The 18,218-nt window shown below is 39.9% G+C and overlaps 2 protein-coding genes across 8 annotated transcripts in view; one reads left to right on the plus strand and one right to left on the minus strand.

Annotated features, from left to right (window-relative positions):
* Nucleotides 1-18,218, minus strand: part of MYSM1 (Myb like, SWIRM and MPN domains 1) — a 922,196-nt gene that overhangs the window by 635,315 nt on the left and 268,663 nt on the right. The gene's annotated exons all lie outside the window — the stretch shown is intronic.
* Nucleotides 1-18,218, plus strand: part of FGGY (FGGY carbohydrate kinase domain containing) — a 468,393-nt gene that overhangs the window by 17,002 nt on the left and 433,173 nt on the right. For 2 of the 7 annotated variants that reach the window (XM_050804050.1, XM_050804123.1), the window contains exon 1: nt 12,482-12,673. The exons of 1 other annotated variant lie outside the window; for it this stretch is intronic. The gene's annotated coding sequence lies outside the window, so the exon portion shown is untranslated. Of the gene's footprint in view, nt 1-12,297; nt 12,418-12,478; nt 12,674-18,218 lie in introns of those variants that run through there. 4 more of the 7 variants (XM_050804057.1, XM_050804114.1, XM_050804163.1 and 1 more) reach the window with 4 other exon arrangements.

The raw sequence follows: 18,218 nt of genomic DNA on the forward strand, positions 1-18,218 counted from the left end.
CATGAAAAGGAACCAAACAGAAATCTTGGAACTGAAGAATTAAATGAATAAAATAAAGAATATAATTGGGAGTTTCAACAATAGATTAGATCAAGAAGAAGAATGTCTGAACCCAAAGACAGGTCTTTTGAAATAACTCAGTCAGACAGAAAGAAAAAGACAAAAGAATAAAAGCAAATGAAGAACACCTACATAACATATGGAATATCATTAAGGAAACAAATATTCAAACTTTGGGAGTTCCAGAAGAAGAAGAGATGGGAAAAGAGAAGCGATCTTAGTCAAAGTCATAAATTCTTTGCTCAACCAATGTCCAGAAGAGTTTTCCCTAGGTTTTCTTCTAATATTTTTATAGTTTTGTGTCTTACATCAAAGTATTTAATCCATCTAGAGTTGATTTTTGTATATGCTGAGAGATAGGGGTTCAGTTTCATTCTTCTGCATATAGCAATCCAATTTCTCCAGCACCATTTATTGAAAAGGGTATCCTTTCCCCAATATAGGATCTTTTCAATATTCTTTGTCAAAGATCAGTTAGCTATAAATGCGTAACTTTACTTCTAGGTTCTCTATTCTATACTATTGATCAATGTGTCTATTTTTATACCAGTGCTATTCTGTTTTGATTACCATTGCCTTGTAATATAATTTAAAGTCAGGTAATGTAATGCCTCCAGTTTTGTTCTTTTTACTTAGGATTGCTCTGGTTATTTGGGCTCTTTTCGGTTCAACAAATTTTTAAAAATCAAATAATATCAGTGAAATAAAACAAGAAGAAAATAAAACTAGACATCAATAATAAGAAAAACTTTGGAAACTGTACAAATATAAAACAATTAAAAATATTCTTCTGAACCTTTAATAGGTCTATGAAGAAATTAAGAAGTAAATTAAGATATGTCTTAAAACAAGTGAAAATGGAAACACAACATACTGAAGTCTATGGAATACAACAAAAGCGTAAGAGAGAATTTTACAGCAATAAATTCCTACAACAAAAAAGTAGAAATTTCAAATAAACAACATAATGTGCACTTCAAGGAACTAAAAAAGCAAAAACAAAGCCAACATAAAATTAGTAAAAGAAAAGAAATAATAAAGATCAGAGAAGAACTAAATAAAATAGACCAAAAAACATAAAAGACCAACAAAATGAAAAATCAGCTTTTGAAAAGATAAACAAGATTGACAAACTATTAGCTAAATTAAGAACAAATGACAAAAGATCCAAATAATAAAATTTCTTATAAAAAGGGAGACAATATAGCTGATACCACAGAAATACAATGTACCATTAGAAATTGTTAAGAACAACTATATGCCAACAAATTGGAAAACCTAGGGGATAAAATTCCAGGACACATATAACCTACAAAGAGTGAGCCAAGAAGAAATAACCTAAACAGACCAGTTATGAGTAACAAGATTGAATCAGTAATAAAATGTCTACCAATCAACAAAGAAAAGCTGAGGACCAGATGGCTTTACTGCTGAATTCTCCTGAACTTTTTTTTTTTTTTTTTTGATTGCCTAGGCTAGAGTGCAATGGCGCAATCATAGCTCACTGTAACCTCAAACTGCTGGGCTCAAGCAATCCTTTTGCCTTAGCCTCTCAACAGGTGCATGCCACCATGACCAAACTAAACATTTTAAAAATTTTTTTGTAGAGATAGCATCTCACTAAGTTGCTTAGGCTGGTCTCGAGCTCGTAGCTTCAAGAAATCCTACTGTCTCAGCTTCCCAAAGCACTGGGATTATAAGCGTGAGCCATTGCACCTGACCCCGAACTTTTAAAGGACTAACACCTTCTTTAAGAGGTGTCATTCTGAAAAGCCAGTACTACCCTGATTCCAAAAGTAGACAAAGACACAACAAAAAACTTACAGGCCAATATTCCTGATGAATATAGTTGCAAAAATTCTCGACAAAATGCTAGCAAACCTAATCCAACAGCACATCAAAAAGATTACAAACCATGATCAAGTGAAATTTATTTCAGGGATGCAAGGATTTTTCAATGTACACAAATCAGTAAATGTGATATATCACATCAGCTGAATGAAGGACAAAAATCATATAAACATCTCAATAGATGAAAAAAGGCATTTGGTAAAATTCAACATCTCTTTATGATAAAAATTTTCAACTATTAATAGGAGCATATTTTATCACCAAAAAAAGGTTGTACTAAAACAAACAAACAAACAAACAAAACACACAGCTAACAATATACTGAATAGGAAAAAGCTGAAATCTTTATTTCTAAGAACCGTGTCAAGACAAGGATGCCCACCTTCACCAGTCTTATTTAGAATAGTACTTGAAGTACTAGTCAGAGCCATTAGGCAAGAGAAAGAGACAAAGGGCATCTAATTTAGAAAAGAGAAAGCCAAATTCTTCCTGTTTGCAGATGACATGATCTTATACACAGAAAAACCTTAACACTTCACCAAAATACTCTTAGAACTGATAAATGAATTCAGTAAAGTGGCAGGATACAAAATCAACACACAAAAATCAGTAGTATTTCTAAACACCAATGATAAACTGCTTGAACAGAAATTGAGAAAGTGACCTTATTTACAATAGCTACAAAGAAATAAAATACTTAGGTATAAATTTAACCAAGGAGGTGAAATACTTAGGAATAAATTTAACCAAGAACATGAAAGACTTTTACAATAAAAATTATGAAGCACTGATGAAAAACTTTGAAGACATACAAAAAATGAAAAGATATTCCATGTTCATGGATTAAAAGAATTAATATTGTTAAAATGGCCATACTACCCAACGTAATCTACGGAATCAATGCAATTCTTATCAAAAGACCAATGACATTCTTCACAGAAATGGAAAAAGCAATCCTAAAATTTGTATGGAACCATAAAAGACTAAATAGCCAAAGTGATACTGAACAAAAAGAACAAAGCTGGAGGCATCACACTATCTCACTTCAAGATATCCTGCAAAGATATAGTGACCAACACAATATTGCATTGGTTTAAAAACTGACACACAGATCAATGGAACAGAATAGAGAACCCAGAAATAAATTCATGTATTTACAGGCAACGGATTTTCAACAAAGGCACCAAGAACATTCATTAGGGAAAGAACACCCTCTTCAATAAATGATTTTGACTAAACTGGATATCCACATGTGGAAGAATGAAACCAGACCCCTATCTTATATCATATACGAAAATAAACTCAAATGAATTAAAGACTTAAATGTAAGACCCACCAGCAATGTATGAGAAGTTGTTACTCCACATTTTTTCCTATATTTGTTGTTGTCAGTATCTATAATTTTAGCCATTCTAGATATCATATAGTGATACCTCATTGTGGTTTTTATTTGCATTTCTCTGATAAGTAATGATATTGAAAACTTTTTTATGGGTTTATTGGTCATTGATGTATTTTCGTTTGTGAAGTGTTTGCTCAAACCTTTTTCCCATTTTTATAATTGAATGTCTTTTTATTATTGAATTATAGACATTGTTTATATGTTTTGGATTAACATCATTGGCAGATATATGTTTTGTGAATATTTCTTCCCACTCTGGCTTACCTATTTATTTCATTATCAATGTCTTTGATAAAGTTTATCTCATCAAACTTTCATTTTCTGGTTGTTTTTTTCTGTCTTGTATGATTTGCTTACATTACGAGTCTGTGGGTTCCTATAGTGAATGAGTGTGAATACTTTTTTCTTGTGCCCTTAGCCCCAGCATAGAGCCTGACTTATAGATGGCCCAAAAGTGTAGTACTAAATTTGTTGGGAGTAGGAGAGAAGGAAATATGTTTCCTTTTTTTTGCGTAGTATCTTTTTAGGGAATTATCTCCCCTCACCATTTAGTCCTTCAGGTTAAGAAAAGGCTTATCTCATTCCAACTCATCCCTAAGGGTGGGTACTACTTGATCCAAAGTAGGCCAACTGAAGCCTTGCTCTGCACTCTTGTAAGAAATATGAGTGTAGAGGTATCATCACCCTCCTTCTACCAAGATTTAGAAGGACATTGTAATGGTAAAGCAATTGCTTGCCATCTTTGCCATCACCCAAACAATCCTACTTGAGTATGAAGTCAATACAGAAGTTAAGAGATGGAAAATGGAGAATAAATGATCCTTGAAGACATAATTGGAATCCCTGGATTCAACTTTTCCTGAATTTTACTTCCCTTTGAAATGCCCAATTATATAAATCAAAGCCTTTCAGTTTATGTATCTGTTTAAGCAAATTTGAGTTATACTTTTATTTTTTGCAACCCAAAAAGTCCTGTCTAGTATACTTCTTAATAATGTATCCTTCCTCTAATTAACATCTAATTCTCCAAATCTCCAGAGGTCTTTTGGAGGTGAAGGAGATGGGGTAGAAAGCAATATTCATAATTATCTGAGAGTGTGTGACCAATATAACAGGAATCCTGGCTTCATACATTATGTAGCATTGTTAAAAATCATAAACTTCTAAATCATGATACAAATTTAAAAACAAAACTAATTATAACATTCAGATCATGGAGAGACCTGCTACTATTATGTCCGAGCATGCTCCTCACTGTCATTTTATTTCTATATATTGTCATCAAGTATATGATTGATTAATGAAAGAAATATGAATCCTTGAAATAAGCAAATTCATTCTTTCTCTTTTAATAGTAGAACACAAGCCAGATGAAATCATTTTTTACAGACTCTGTCTTATAAAATTGACAAAAGTAAAGTTCTGGTTAAAGATGTATATATGTATCTGTGTATGTGTGTATCTTTGTATGTGCGTACATATGTATCTATGTGGTCTGTGTGCCTATGTGTATGTGTGTCTGCATATGATTGTGTATGTTTATACATGTGTGGTATAAAGTGAATGAGACTGTATTTTACATATATATGTGTATGAGTGTGTGCTTGTGTGTCTATATCTCTATGTGACTGTATTTGCGTCTGTGTCTATATCTCTATGTGCTACATGGTGGCTTAATTTGCATTTGTGTGTGTGTGTTTCTGTGTGTGTAGTATAAGTATGGGTTTGTGATTGTGTTTCTGTCAGTGTGCTCTGTGTTTGTGTCTACATGTGCATTTGTGCAAACGTGTATGTGCCTGGGTTGTATGTGTATGCCTGTAGGTATATCTGTGTGGTTGTATATGTGTATGTGTCAATGTGTTTGTGGTTGATGGCAGGGAGAAGGGTAAAGCTACACTATCCTATTCTGTACTTGGTGCAAATTAGGAAAAGTTGCCCTCTCTGGTGGGACAGAGCAGCCTCACAGGCACAGGGATTGGCCAGGAGAGTGGGGACTGGATTTCACATCCCATTGGCCCCCTCATCTGGTATCTTAGGGCGGAGAGCAACTTGGTGAGCATGAGGGGTATTTTGGAAGACCTGAAGTCCATTCAGCCTCTCTTCTATTGTACAGGCCCCTTCCCATAGAACTCAGTCTGAAAACTGATGTTCTCTAATTGTCTCAAAATTACACGATTCCAGAGGTGTTCATGGCAGAGTTCCTCTACCTGAAGTCCGGGCACTGCAGAGCCTCCAGAGGGCTCCTTCTTTGACTCAGCCTCAGGCCTTCAGCATGCCTTCCCGCAGGTAGACCTTCTCTCATGTCTCTTTTTGGAAAGCTCAAGCCAGAGAGTCCTGCCTTAGTATCCTATGGCCTTAGACTCGCTTCTGCCACCTGTTGCCTTGTTGTGGAAAACACGTGTTGAGGTTTAGGGTTGCATATTGCCATGGCTCATTACATGGTTTGCAGTTTTTAAAAAAATGACTCATGACTAAAAGGCTGTGGGGTTGTGATTAGGTGGTGTTAGCGGAGAACGATATGGGTGGTGTGGGACTAGTTTAGATGGAGAGTGAGGAACAGGGAGTGGATAAGCAGTTCAAATGTGGAAGAGAAAACTGGTGCTGCGGGTTGGCTCTAGAAGGATCATTAGGACTTACATTCCTTCAAAGCCTTCATATCCAATGAGCTGCCCACTTCAGCTTCTCAGCAGAAACTCCCTCTTCAGCAGTCTGACTTGTAGTGTCTTGTGATAGATGACCTTGGGCAAGTTGCTCAACCTTTGTAAGCCTCTCTTTCTTCAGTAATAGCCCTATTTACTTATGTGGGTGGTTAGGAGGAATAATGACATAGTCTATGTGACAACCTGGGAGCACAGCACTAAGTGAATATTGTTGCAGTCTTTTCTCCCCTTTCGCTATACCCTCTTCTTCCACTTCCAGGTGCCCATAGCACTTCATCTGCCCATAGTACAGCATCCAGCTCTGGCCTAGCACTTGGCAAGTGCTCAGTAGTCAGTAGATATTTACTGAGTGAAGAGTTAAAAGAAGTCAGGCAGGCAAACTGAGGGAAAATAGTTAGTAGTAGGCAAGTAATAAAGTAAGTTGAAACATTTCCCCATCTTTGGAAATGAACTAATAGCATCCTTTGATATGAAAGTTGAATAAACAATGATTTTGTATCTGTAAAATATAGCTGTAGGTGATGGCCAGGGTGGGGAGCTCAGTAGACACTTCGGATTACTGATTTCCTGTTTGTGATCATCTGCCAGGTCTACAGTGGACCATTTCAGTTTTCCCTTTGATATGACAGGGCGAATTTGGAAGAGAGAGTGTGTATGCAATGGCACCTGTTCCTACCAGAGGGTCAAGTTTCAGAGAGGCTTAAAGGAATCTAAATGGTGAAAAGAAGAAAGGAGAAAACAAATCTTATTAGTAATGACAGATGCAGTAGGCAGGTAAGGGCTGTCATCACCGCAATTATATACCAGGTATTAATCACCTGCTATTATAGAGCACTGTGCTAGTTGCTGAGATTGTGAAGTAGAATTCCAGGTTTTTGCCCTCCGGAGGCTTCCAATCTAGGAAATGGAATTGGTTAGAAGATAAAGAAGTATCAAACACTGTATGTCTGTTTAGTACTGTGACAAATGCTTAAAGGTATTTTGTAAGATATAATCATTCTCCAAGGAGAATCTAAGGTTCAGAGAGATTAAGAAACTTTCTCCAGCTCATCCATCAAACAAGCTGTAGAACTGGGAGAAGGCCCAAGTCTGTCTGGCTCTAATGGCATTGTACTGCCTATAGGCCTCTGTGTAAGAGCATCCGGGCAAGCATGTGAAAAAGAGAATTAACTTGACAAGCTATCCTAGGTTCCATGAGATGTGAGTAATATTTGATGATTGTTGCAGGAATCCTACAAGAAAAGATATTAATTGAGATAGAAGGAGGAACTTTACAGAGGAGGTACATCCTCAACTAGATGCTGAGGGCAGAATGTGAATCCAGTAGGAATGAAGGGAGCGGCATTTTAGGTGGAAGTAGGCATGGTATGTGCAAAGGTGGGAAGTGGGAAAATTTTCACCTTCTGGGTTTCTGTTATGCAGCATGGAGTACCAGAGAGAGCACAGCCTGCTCCAAACTTACTAGTAGTGCTTCCCCAGCCCAGTCACCCAATTTCCATAAACCTCAGTTTCCCTATCTGTGCAATGGTTGTGATAATAGGCATTTCATAGAGTTATTGAGACCAGAGACAATGTGCATAATGTTATCTACGTCCTCAAAAATCACCACTCTAAATTAAACTTCAATCGAAATCAGCTTCCCTCTCTTATAGTTTTCTGTTTTCCTTTCTACTTGCACTTGAATCAATTATATATTTGTGTGTTTATTTCTTTAATGTCTGTTTCCTGACTGTAAGTTCCATGAGGACAAGGAAAATGTCTGTTCATCTCAACACTATCTCTTTAATGCCTAGACCAGTACTCAATAAATCTTTGTTGAATGAATGAATACGTAAATGTAGGAATGAATAAATGAATAATAAGATCAATTTCTATGCTATGATTTTAAGAATCTTAGGAAAATGTCTCTTTTCTCTGGTAATGGGCAGGTTGCTAATGCAGGAAAAGCTTTCATAGAATGAAGTTAGAGCATTACAGGGCCTCCACAGGTTACCAGAGAAGCACCATGACTCTTCTGTCTACTATATGGAACCATCTCTGAGCAGGAAGGAAATTACACCAACTTCCAGCTCAGCTGGTTCCAGAGTTTCACAACCCAGCTCTGTCTTGCTTACTTCTGACGTGCTACTTCACTGGTATGACCTGCAGTGTGCTTAGTGGATAATGACACTGCATAATCCCCATGCTGCCCCACAATGACCCTGAGTGATGTCTAGACTTTCCAGTAATCAAGTCTTATAATTCAATGCAACGCAATAACCTTTTATGTATTGTTGGGGAGGAGAATAGGGAATATATAGATGCACTGATAATTACTAGGCATTTGATATATGATCTGTGATAGAGATAAGGGCAGGAAACTAAAGGGTACAGAGGAAGCTACATGGTCCAGCCTGATGTGAAACAATGGATGTATGGTTGGATAACATTTATATATTTTCTTTTTTTTTTGTTTTTTTTTTTTGAGACGGAGTCTCGCTCTGTCGCCCAGGCTGGAGTGCAGTGTGGATCTCAGCTCACTGCAAGCTCCGCCTTTCAGGTTCACGCCATTCTCCTGCCTCAGCCTCCCGAGTAGCTGGGACTACAGGCGCCCGCCACCTCGCCCGGCTAGTTTTTTGTATTTTTTAGTAGAGACGGGGTTTCAACGGGTTAGACAGGATGGTCTCGATCTCCTGACCTTGTGATCCACCCGTCTCGGCCTCCCAAAGTGCTGGGATTACAGGCTTGAGCCACCGCGCCCAGCCACATTTATATATTTTCAAAGTGTGATTATATATTTCATCCCTTCCTGGTCTTCCTGTAGTCATGGAGAAGTATAGATAGCATTTGCATTATTTGTTCCTATGATATATATAGAGAAACTGAGGCAATTGGTGGTGGTCCGGGACATAGATCTGGTTTCAGTGGCTGTCTTAGTCTGTTTTGTGCTGATATAACAGAATGCCAGAGGCTGGGTAACTTATAAAGAAAATAAATTTATTTCTCACAGTTCTGAAGGCTGGGAAGTCCAATGTCAAGTTGCTGGCATCTGGGGAGTGTCTTTTTCTGTGTCACCCCATGGCAGAAAGTGAGAGGGTGAGAAAGAGGAGTTGGGAAATCGTGGGAAATCAAACTTGTCCTTTTATAATGAACTAATTCCTGTGACAATGGCATTAATCCATTCATGAGGGTAAAGCCTGCATGGCCTAACCACCTCTCATTAGGCCTCACCCCCCAACACTATTGCATTGGGGACTCCAGTTTCCAATAATGCTTTCTTGGGGACACATTCGAATCATAGCAATGGCAGATAAAAACTCATGGCCTAGAGCTCATGACCGTCAGTTTAGGGATCTTCTGAACCAAACTGTCATTCACCCTTATGTTAGACAGCAGTATGAGCATGCTTGCAATTTCACAATGTCACAGAAGGTGGGGGACCTTCTATAATATGTCCCCTATGCATTTTTGTGATGGAACATCAGAATATAATAAATTAGTGATACAGAAGTGCTGGGAAGTGAAGGGTGTGGTCCCTTTAAATGATAGGGAAGGGGACAGGGACATGCTTACGTGTGCCCAAGGACTTGGTGAGGACAGGCATTTTTGTTTTCCTGCCCAAATATTGCATTTCCCAAGACCACCCTGGCCTGCCACGCCCCCATCCTGTGCCTATAAAAACCACAAGACCATAGCAGGTAGACACACAGGTAGCTGGACATCGAGGGGAACACATCAGCGGAAGAACACACGGACAGCTGGATGGTGAGTGGAACACACTGACACCAGCAGGCCACCAACTGGCAGAATGACATGGAGTTTGACTGGGGCAGTCGGAGGAGAGCCTGGGCCGTCAAGCAGCCCGAATCCAGGGGAAAACCATCTCCCTTTTGGTTCCTCCACCTGCTGAGAGCTACTTCCACTCCATGAAACCTTGTAATCATTCTCCAAGCCCATGTGTGATCTGATTCTTCTGGTACAGCAAGGCAAGAACTCCAGGATACAGAAAGCCCTCTGTCCTCGCAATATGGCAGGGGTTTAATTGAGCTAACACAACCACCCATGGACGGCTAAACTAAAAGAGCACCTTGTTACACATGCCGACTGGGGCTTTGACTGTAAACAGTCACCACAGACACTGCTGTGGGGTCAGAGCTCCACAGCCTGCCTATCTGTATGCTTCCCTAGAGGTTTGTGCAGCGGGGATTGAAGAAGTGAGTCACACCCCCATTGCATGCCCTTTGAAGGGGACAAGGGAACTTTTCCCGTTTCATTAGGAGTTGGCAAACTAAGACTCGTGGGCCACATTGTCCGTTGCCTGCTTGTGTAAGTAAAGTTTTATTGAAACATAGTCACACCTACTCATTTACTATTGTCTATGGCTGCTTTTACATTACAAAGTTGAGTAGCTGCAAGGGAGACTGTATTGCCCACAAAGTCTAAAATATTCACTATCGGTCCTTCACAGAAAAAGTGTGTCAGTCCCTGGAATAAATGAATCAAATGGAAGTAAATGGAAAAAAAAAAAAAAAAAAAAGGATTCATTCATTCATAATAGGCAGTGTATCACAACTGAAAAACACAGTGAAAACTGGTTTCAGACAAACCCAGGTCAGAATCTCACCTTCGCCACTTGGCTGAAAAACTTTGAACAAATTATTTTTACTCTTTGGGCCTGTTTCTGCATCTATCACCTTGTAAGGTTGCTGTTTGATAATTCTATGATACAATGTAATGTATCTGTTACAGTGTAATTTATCTGTTATTAGGTTTGACCCTATACAATAGAAAACACAAAATAAAAGCGACTTACACAGGACAGCAACTTTTTCTTTCATGTGGAGGTCTGAAGGACAGTGGGTGTTGATTGGTCCGGTGCCTCCTGCACTAGGAACCCACGTCTCTTTCATTTTGTTGCTTTGCTGTGTATGGGTTTCATTCCCGAGGTCATTTCATGGTTCAATATGGCTGCTGGAGCAAATAAAAAATCAAATACACAAAAGCCTAGAGAAAGAGCCATCCATAGAGGCCAGGCAGCAAATCCACTTATTCAAGTCTAGCCAAGATGAGACCCCCTTGCCACAGTGCATGAAACCAGCATATTTCACTTATTCTGTTCTTGGGGTATGTTGAAGCAGATCTGGAAGCAATGTCTTCTGTGTATTAAGCATCTAACACTTTACAAAGCATTTTCATATGTCTTACCACACTTATTCTTCATAATGCTCTGAAAAGGTAAGATGAATAGATCTTAATATCATTATTCCTATTGAACCCTTGATTCACACAGCTGCTGAGTAACAGATTCCAACGAGTCTACAGCTAGGTCTTTGGATATGTTGCTGGTAATGAAAAGGTGAACAATCATGGTGCAGAAGAAAGAAAATGAGCCAAACGAGGATCCCTGGTAGAGTTTCAGTGCAAAGACTGGGGCTAATTGTGTGGCCTCAGCCTCACTGGGCTGTTCTCACCTGTAAGACCAAGGTAAGAGCACTCATTTACTTCTGGGGTTGTTGTGAAGATAGCAGACAATCTTACTGCACCTGCCACTTAAGATCAGTTCAGTGAAATTATTATCTTTCACAGGTGTGTCTTTGGAAAATCACTTCCCCTTCCTGGATCTCAGTTTCCTTTTCTAGGAAAACGACATGTTTGGACTCAGCGACTGCTAAACTTGTCTCCCCAATCTCGAGCTCCCTCAGCCTGGGATCGTGCCTTTTATGAAAATAGCTCGGATTGGAGCTCAGGTTGGAATTCTCCCTTTGATTGCTTCCTAACTGTGTGTCCTAGTAAGAGCTAAAAATTTCGGATTCCCCACATCTGTAGAACAGGGATACATAACATGTAGATTATTAGAAAGGGAAGGCATGTGAGAATTAAGTGAGTTGGGTGTCCAGTACCCAGTAAATTGTAAAACTTCTCAAAGGCAGGGACCCATCTGTTTTGCATATTTACAGAATGTCATACGTTGAAGTACGGGGCTTGGCCACGGGGTTAGAACATTTCCGCAAAGAGTAAGGAACCAGACACAAAGCAAGCAATCAAGAATTGTAACCATGCAATATTCTTATTATTGCTTACACTCGCCTACAATAGTCCTGGTGTTTAGTAAACTAACACAGACACCCATCCGGGGCTGCGGAGAGTCCGCCTGGGTGAGCTCCGCAAGGTGAGACCCCAGAGCTGGGAACTCGCAGCCTGAGGAGTCGCAGCCTAGCCGGTCTTGGGTCCGCGCTCCTCGCACCCTGCCCGGCTCTGCCCGCGGAGGTGCCGGCCAATCCCACGACCGGTTCAAAGGGCCAATCAGGCCGCGCTTTACAGCGGCCGCGCCTGACGCGGCGGGGCCGTGCGCGAGGCGGTGCTGCAGCCGCCCCCGGGACCGCCCTGCCCAGTCGCTGTGGGGCTCGGTGCGGCTACGTGCGGAATCTCTCTAGCTAAAATGTAATTTCAGATTGGACAAGTACTGTAAGTGACCCGCCTCTCAGTCCCACGTGGGCGCCGGGGGCTTTTGCTGGCGCGCAGGCTCTCAGCGCGCACGCCCAGAAAGAGGCTTCTCCAGCCCGGCCCTTCCCTCCCTTTTGCCGCAGTAGTTGCCTCCTCTTGCCCTTTCTCCTCCTCCCCTTTCTCCTCCTCCCCTATCCTCCTCCTCTGGCCGCTTAGTCTCACACCCGCCGGGCCGTTGCTCCCGAGACGTTGTTGAGTCCCCTGTGTCCTCTTCTGGGTGAGGCGTCCGGCCACTCAAGGGAAGGGAAGGGAAGGGTCGGCCTTGACTGTATCCAAGGCTGCCCGTTAGGTGTCTGGAACCCGTGCTGCTTCCTCTCCGATCAGTGCCCATTTGACTATATTCAGTTCTCTTTCTCTCCTCCGCTTACCCTTGTAGGACATTTTCCCAGCATTTGAGGAGCCCTTAATTCACGTCTGGCTACCGAAGGCATTTTTAGGCTAGTGTTGCTTGTAGCTTTAAACGCTTCCAGCACTTGTGATAATGTTTGAGGCACAGATGAGTTTAGATGAGATAATGCTGTTTGTTTACAGTTGTCCTGAGTAGGAAGGCCTAGGGATATCTTTCCATTTTTATCCGTTTCCTTTTTATTTGAAGATTGACAAGGAGCCGGGCGCGGTGGCTCACGCCTGTAATCCCAGCACTTTGGGAGGGCCAGACGGGCGGATCACGAGATCAGGAGAATCGAGACAATCCTGGCTAACACGGTGAAACCCCGTCTCTGCTAAAAATACAAAAAATTAGCTGGGCGTGGTGGTGGGCGCCTTTAGTCCCAGCTACTCGGGAGGCTGAGGCTGGAGAATGGCGTGAACCCAGGAGGCTGAGCTTGCAGTGAGCTGAGATCGCGCCACTGCACTCCAGCCTGGGGGACAGAGCGAGACTCCGCCTCAAAAAAAAAAAAAAAAAAAAAAAAGATTGACAAGGTGCAAAATGGTGAATTTCCCTCATCTTGGGCTGTTTTCCACTAAAGCACTTCTGTGTCTTAACACAGATTTCTTCCCTGAAGAGTCAGTCATGATGTGACCAAAGTCTGAAAAGCAGTTATCCTTAGATTAAATTTTAAAGTATGAGACCAGGAGGGGTGAGGTGCTTATTCTTTTGAATTGTAAATCATAAAGAAGGGAGAGTCTTTTATGTTGTGGCTGTTATTTAAATGGTAGAGTTTTGCTTTGTATAGTTTTTGCTTGCTTTTCCTCTTTTTTTCTGTGATCCACCACGTGTATGTCCTGATTTTTTTCCTTTTTAACTTGCTTGCTGGATTTTCCAGCCAGATGACTGCCGCTTGGTCTTCTGGGAGTCTCCTGTTAATGGGGCCCTCATGCTTGGCTCTTGACCTGATGGCCACTGGCCTGGCTCTTGGAGGACCTCCTAGTGGGAGGCCCAGAGCACTGTTATTAAGGATGATTTGGGGAACAGATCAGAGGGGGTCAGCTGGGCCTGGAGATCGATTTTGAGGGGGAGGGAGGTTGGGAGCCTGCCTGGCTGGATTTGGAAGTCAAAACATGTGTGCTGGGAGAAGGGCATAACCCCAGAGGGTGGAGAACTGTGTCTTTCTGGATGAAATTAAGAAGTTTACTGGGAGGAGGCTGGGCCTTCCAGGCGGTGTTAGTTTTTGCTGTGGGCCTTGTCTTTTCCTGGAATTTGGTTCCCTTTCCCTAACCTTTCACTTATTAGTTTAAATAGTTCCCTTTACCTAACCTTTCACTTATTGATTTAAATAGTTTAAATCACAGTCAATTACCAGCTGGTTTTTAAAACAATTTGAGGTAATGAATCTTGCCCTTAATCTCCTAGCCAGAGTGGAACCCCCCTACCCCCACCCTCAAGGGGATTTGAAATGATTCTTTTACCAGAATGTGCTACAGAGATCACTTACTCTCTCACCCGCCCACCTTTTTATAATGGAGGGACATAGAATCAACCCAAGTGGTGTAAGAGATCATCCAAATCAGTTCTTCATGTATTCATTTGTTCACTCATCTTGTCCACATACTTTGGGCCCAGAACGGTGGTATCTCTGGGAAAGAGCAGATGAGTAAGACTTGGTCTCTGCTTTTAAGCTTTCATCCATTTTGCTTCAATCCACTTTTATGAGGGAGATTATATGATAGTGAGATGAGCACAGTGAAAAGTATGCAGAAGACTCCCAGGAGTTGAGAGAAGGGCAAATGGCTCAACATGGGGAAGCCAATTGAGGAGGACTTCCCGGAAGGGACTACTAGAGCTGAGTTCCAAAGCCTAAGTATCAGTGGGCTGGAGAAAGGGCGAGGGAGTTTATGAACCAGGAACAGCATGTGCAGAACTACAGAAGCATGGCACATGGTTGATTAGTATGGCTAGGCAGGAAAGGCTAAGGTGGAAAGTCACCTGACAGGAGGTTGGGGAGGGTGAAGGCCAGATCAGGAAGGGTCTGGTGAATCATCTTAGGGGAGTTTGAAATATATCTCCAGGGCAAACAGTGATGCTCTCAGGTTTATGTTATAGAAAATTAATTCTGGCTGCAGTTTGGAGAATGAATTGGATTGGTGAAGCCTGGATAGAGACAATTGTAGTAATATAGGTGAGAGAGGTGTTAGGGTGTATAGTTATGGGAATGGAGAGAGATTAGGAAAATAGAATGGTTAGGAATGTTATAAAGTTTCGGTGCCACAAAAGAAATAGCACTTGAATATCAAATTTTCTTTTTTTCTTCTCAGCAAGGCAATTTACTTCTATAGAAGGGTATGCCCTCACAGATGGAGCAATGGTGAGCACACAGCTGGATAAGGGAGGGGAAGGGGGTCTTATTCCTGATGCACGTGGCCCCTGCTGCTGTGTTGTTCACCTGTTGGCTAGGGTTAGACTGCACAGGCTAAACTAATTCCAGTTGGCTAATTTAAAGAGAGTGACAGGGTGAGTGGTTTGGCGAGAAAAATGGTTATGGCAGAGCAGGAAATTGGAATGAGTCAGGGTGGAGAATGAGCAGGTAATCGGAATGAATCAGTGAGTCTGGGTGGAGCAGGTGATTGAAAAAGGTTGCTTTATGAGGAAGTTAAGTTTAAAAGTAGAAAATAATTGAACATACTGACATATGAATTCTTTGAAGAGAAATTTAGAGCTCATATTTAATGGAAATTAATTACTGATTGAGTGTAGGGATAAGAAGGAATGTAGTCATCAGTAGGTGTTCTTGAGTGGGCTGTTTTGTAGCAGCTTTAGTGAGGAATAATTGACATCCAATAAACTGTACCTATTGAGAGTGCCTAATTGGAGAAGTTTTGTTATATACATATATCTATGAAAACCATCATGACCATCAAAAGAACATACCTGATAACCCCACAGATTGCTTGTACCCTTTTTAATTCCTCTTTGTATACCCTCTAAGGTAAAGTATATCTTAAATCTTTTGTCCATTTAAAAAAATGAGCCTTTTATTTTCTTTTTATTGAGCTTTGAGAATTCTTTATTATTGTAATTTCTTTATCACATGTAACTTGCAAATATTTTCTCTTATTTTGATGCTTGTCTCTTAAGAGTGTCTTTTGAAATCAGCATTAATTTTGATGAAGTCTAATTTATAATTTTGGTTAAATAAATGTTACCAATCTGATTTTTTATGGATCATGTTTTTTTTGTGTTTTATCTAAGATATCTTTGCTTAACCTAAGGTTTCAAATATTCCTCCTATTTTTAAAAGAAGTTTTGTCATTTTTGGTTTTATATTAAAGCTGTGATCATTTTACGATAATTTTTGTATAGGACATGAAATATGGAATCAAGTTTTTTTTTGCATATGGCTATCCAGTGGTTCCAGCACCATTTGCTGAAAAGCCTATCTTCGTTGAATTGCCTTTGCACCTTTGTTCGAAAATCAATTTACCATGTATACATTGGCGCAATTTTGTGTTTTATTTTGTTCAATTGATCTCTTGTCTATTTTAATGCCAATACCACATAGTCTTGATAAATATAGCTTTGTAATAAGTACTGAAATTAGCTTTAATTTTGTTCTTTTTAAAATTTGTTTTGATTATTCTAGGTTTTATTTCCATATGAATTTTATAATCACTTTGTCCATTTCAAAATAAAGGCCTATTTAGATCTTAACTGGAATTATATTGAATGAATACATTAATTTAGGGGGAGAATTGCCATTTGAAATACCAAGTCTTCTGACCCATAGACACATTATATCTGTTCATTTATTTAAGTCTTCCTTATTTCTCTAGGCAATATTTTGTAGCTCTCAATACATAGGTCTTACACATCTTTGTTGAATTATCTGTAGATATTTCCTATTTTTTGATGATATTGTAAATGATATTAAAATTTTAGGTATTTTAAAAATTTAATTTCCGATTGTTTTCTTGCTACTGGTATATTGATCGTGTATCCTGAAATCTTGCTAACGTGCTTATTATTTCTAAGAGCTTTTTTTAAAATGCCATCAGATTTTCTATTTAGGTGATCCTGTCATCTGTAGATAAAGATAGTTTTACTTTGTTTCCAATGAGGTTGCCTTTTATTTTTCTTGCTGTATTCCACTAGCCAGAACCATTGCTTTACATAGAACTGATGAGAGCTGACATGTTGCCTTCTTCCTGATCTGAGGGAGATGCATTCATTTTTTCATCATTAAGTATGATTCATGATGCTAGTTGTATATCTTTTGTAGATATGCTTTATCAGGTTTAGGAAGTTGCATTGTATTCCTGCCTTACTGAGAATTTTTTTAAAGGAATAATGGATGTTGTAATTTTGTTGTTTTTCCTATGACTGTTGTGATCTCTTGTTGCCCAGGATGGAGTGCAATGGCGTGATCTCAGCTCACTGTAACCTCCACTTCCTGGGTTCAAGTGATTCTCTTGCCTTAGCTTCCCGAGCAGCTGGGATTACAGGCATGCGCCACCACACCCAGCCTTTTTTTTTTTTTTTTTTTTTTTCAGTAGAGATGGGTTTCTTCCTGTTGGTCAGGCTGGTCTTGAACTCCTGACCTTAGGTCATCTGCTCGCCTCGGCCTCCCAAAGTGCTGGGATTACAGGCGTGAGCCACTGTGCCTGGCTGATCATTCGTATTTTTAAAAAAGATTCTTAATGTGTTGAATTACATTTATTGATTTTTTTTTCCAGTGTTAAATCTTGTGTTCCTGAGATAAACCCTATTGGTCAGGGCATATTATCCTTTTTTTATATTGTTGAATTTTATTAGCTGAAGTTTGAAGAATTTTTGTATCCATCCTTATGATGGATATTGATCTACAGCTTTCTTATATCATCTAAATACCCGATCTCTCAGTAAATCTGAGAGATGAATTAGGAAGTATTTCTTCCATTTTGATTTTTTCTGGAAGAGATTATGTAGAATTGGTATTTTTGTTTCTTAAATGTTATTGCAACACTATTCACAATAGCAAAGACATGGAATCAATGTAAATGCCCGTCAGTGGTAGATTGGATAAAGAAAATGTGGTACCTTTACACCATGGAATACTATCCAGCCACAAAAAGAACAAGATCATGTCCTTTACAGCAGCATGTATGGAGCAAGCTGGAGAACATTATCCTGAGCCAGCTAACACAGAAACAGAAAACCAGAAATACTGCATGTTCTCACAAGCGAGAGCTAAACAATGAGAGCAAATGGACACAAAGAGGGAGCAACAGACACTGAGATCTACTTGAGGGTTGGGGGTAGGAGGAAGGAGGATTAGAAAAAAATAATTTGTTAATATAAAAAATGTAGATCTAAAGTATTTAAATAAAATTGAACTTCAGTTTGTTGA

Source organism: Macaca thibetana, chromosome 1 (genome assembly GCF_024542745.1).
Source record: "Macaca thibetana thibetana isolate TM-01 chromosome 1, ASM2454274v1, whole genome shotgun sequence".
Lineage (NCBI taxonomy): Eukaryota > Metazoa > Chordata > Mammalia > Primates > Cercopithecidae > Macaca > Macaca thibetana.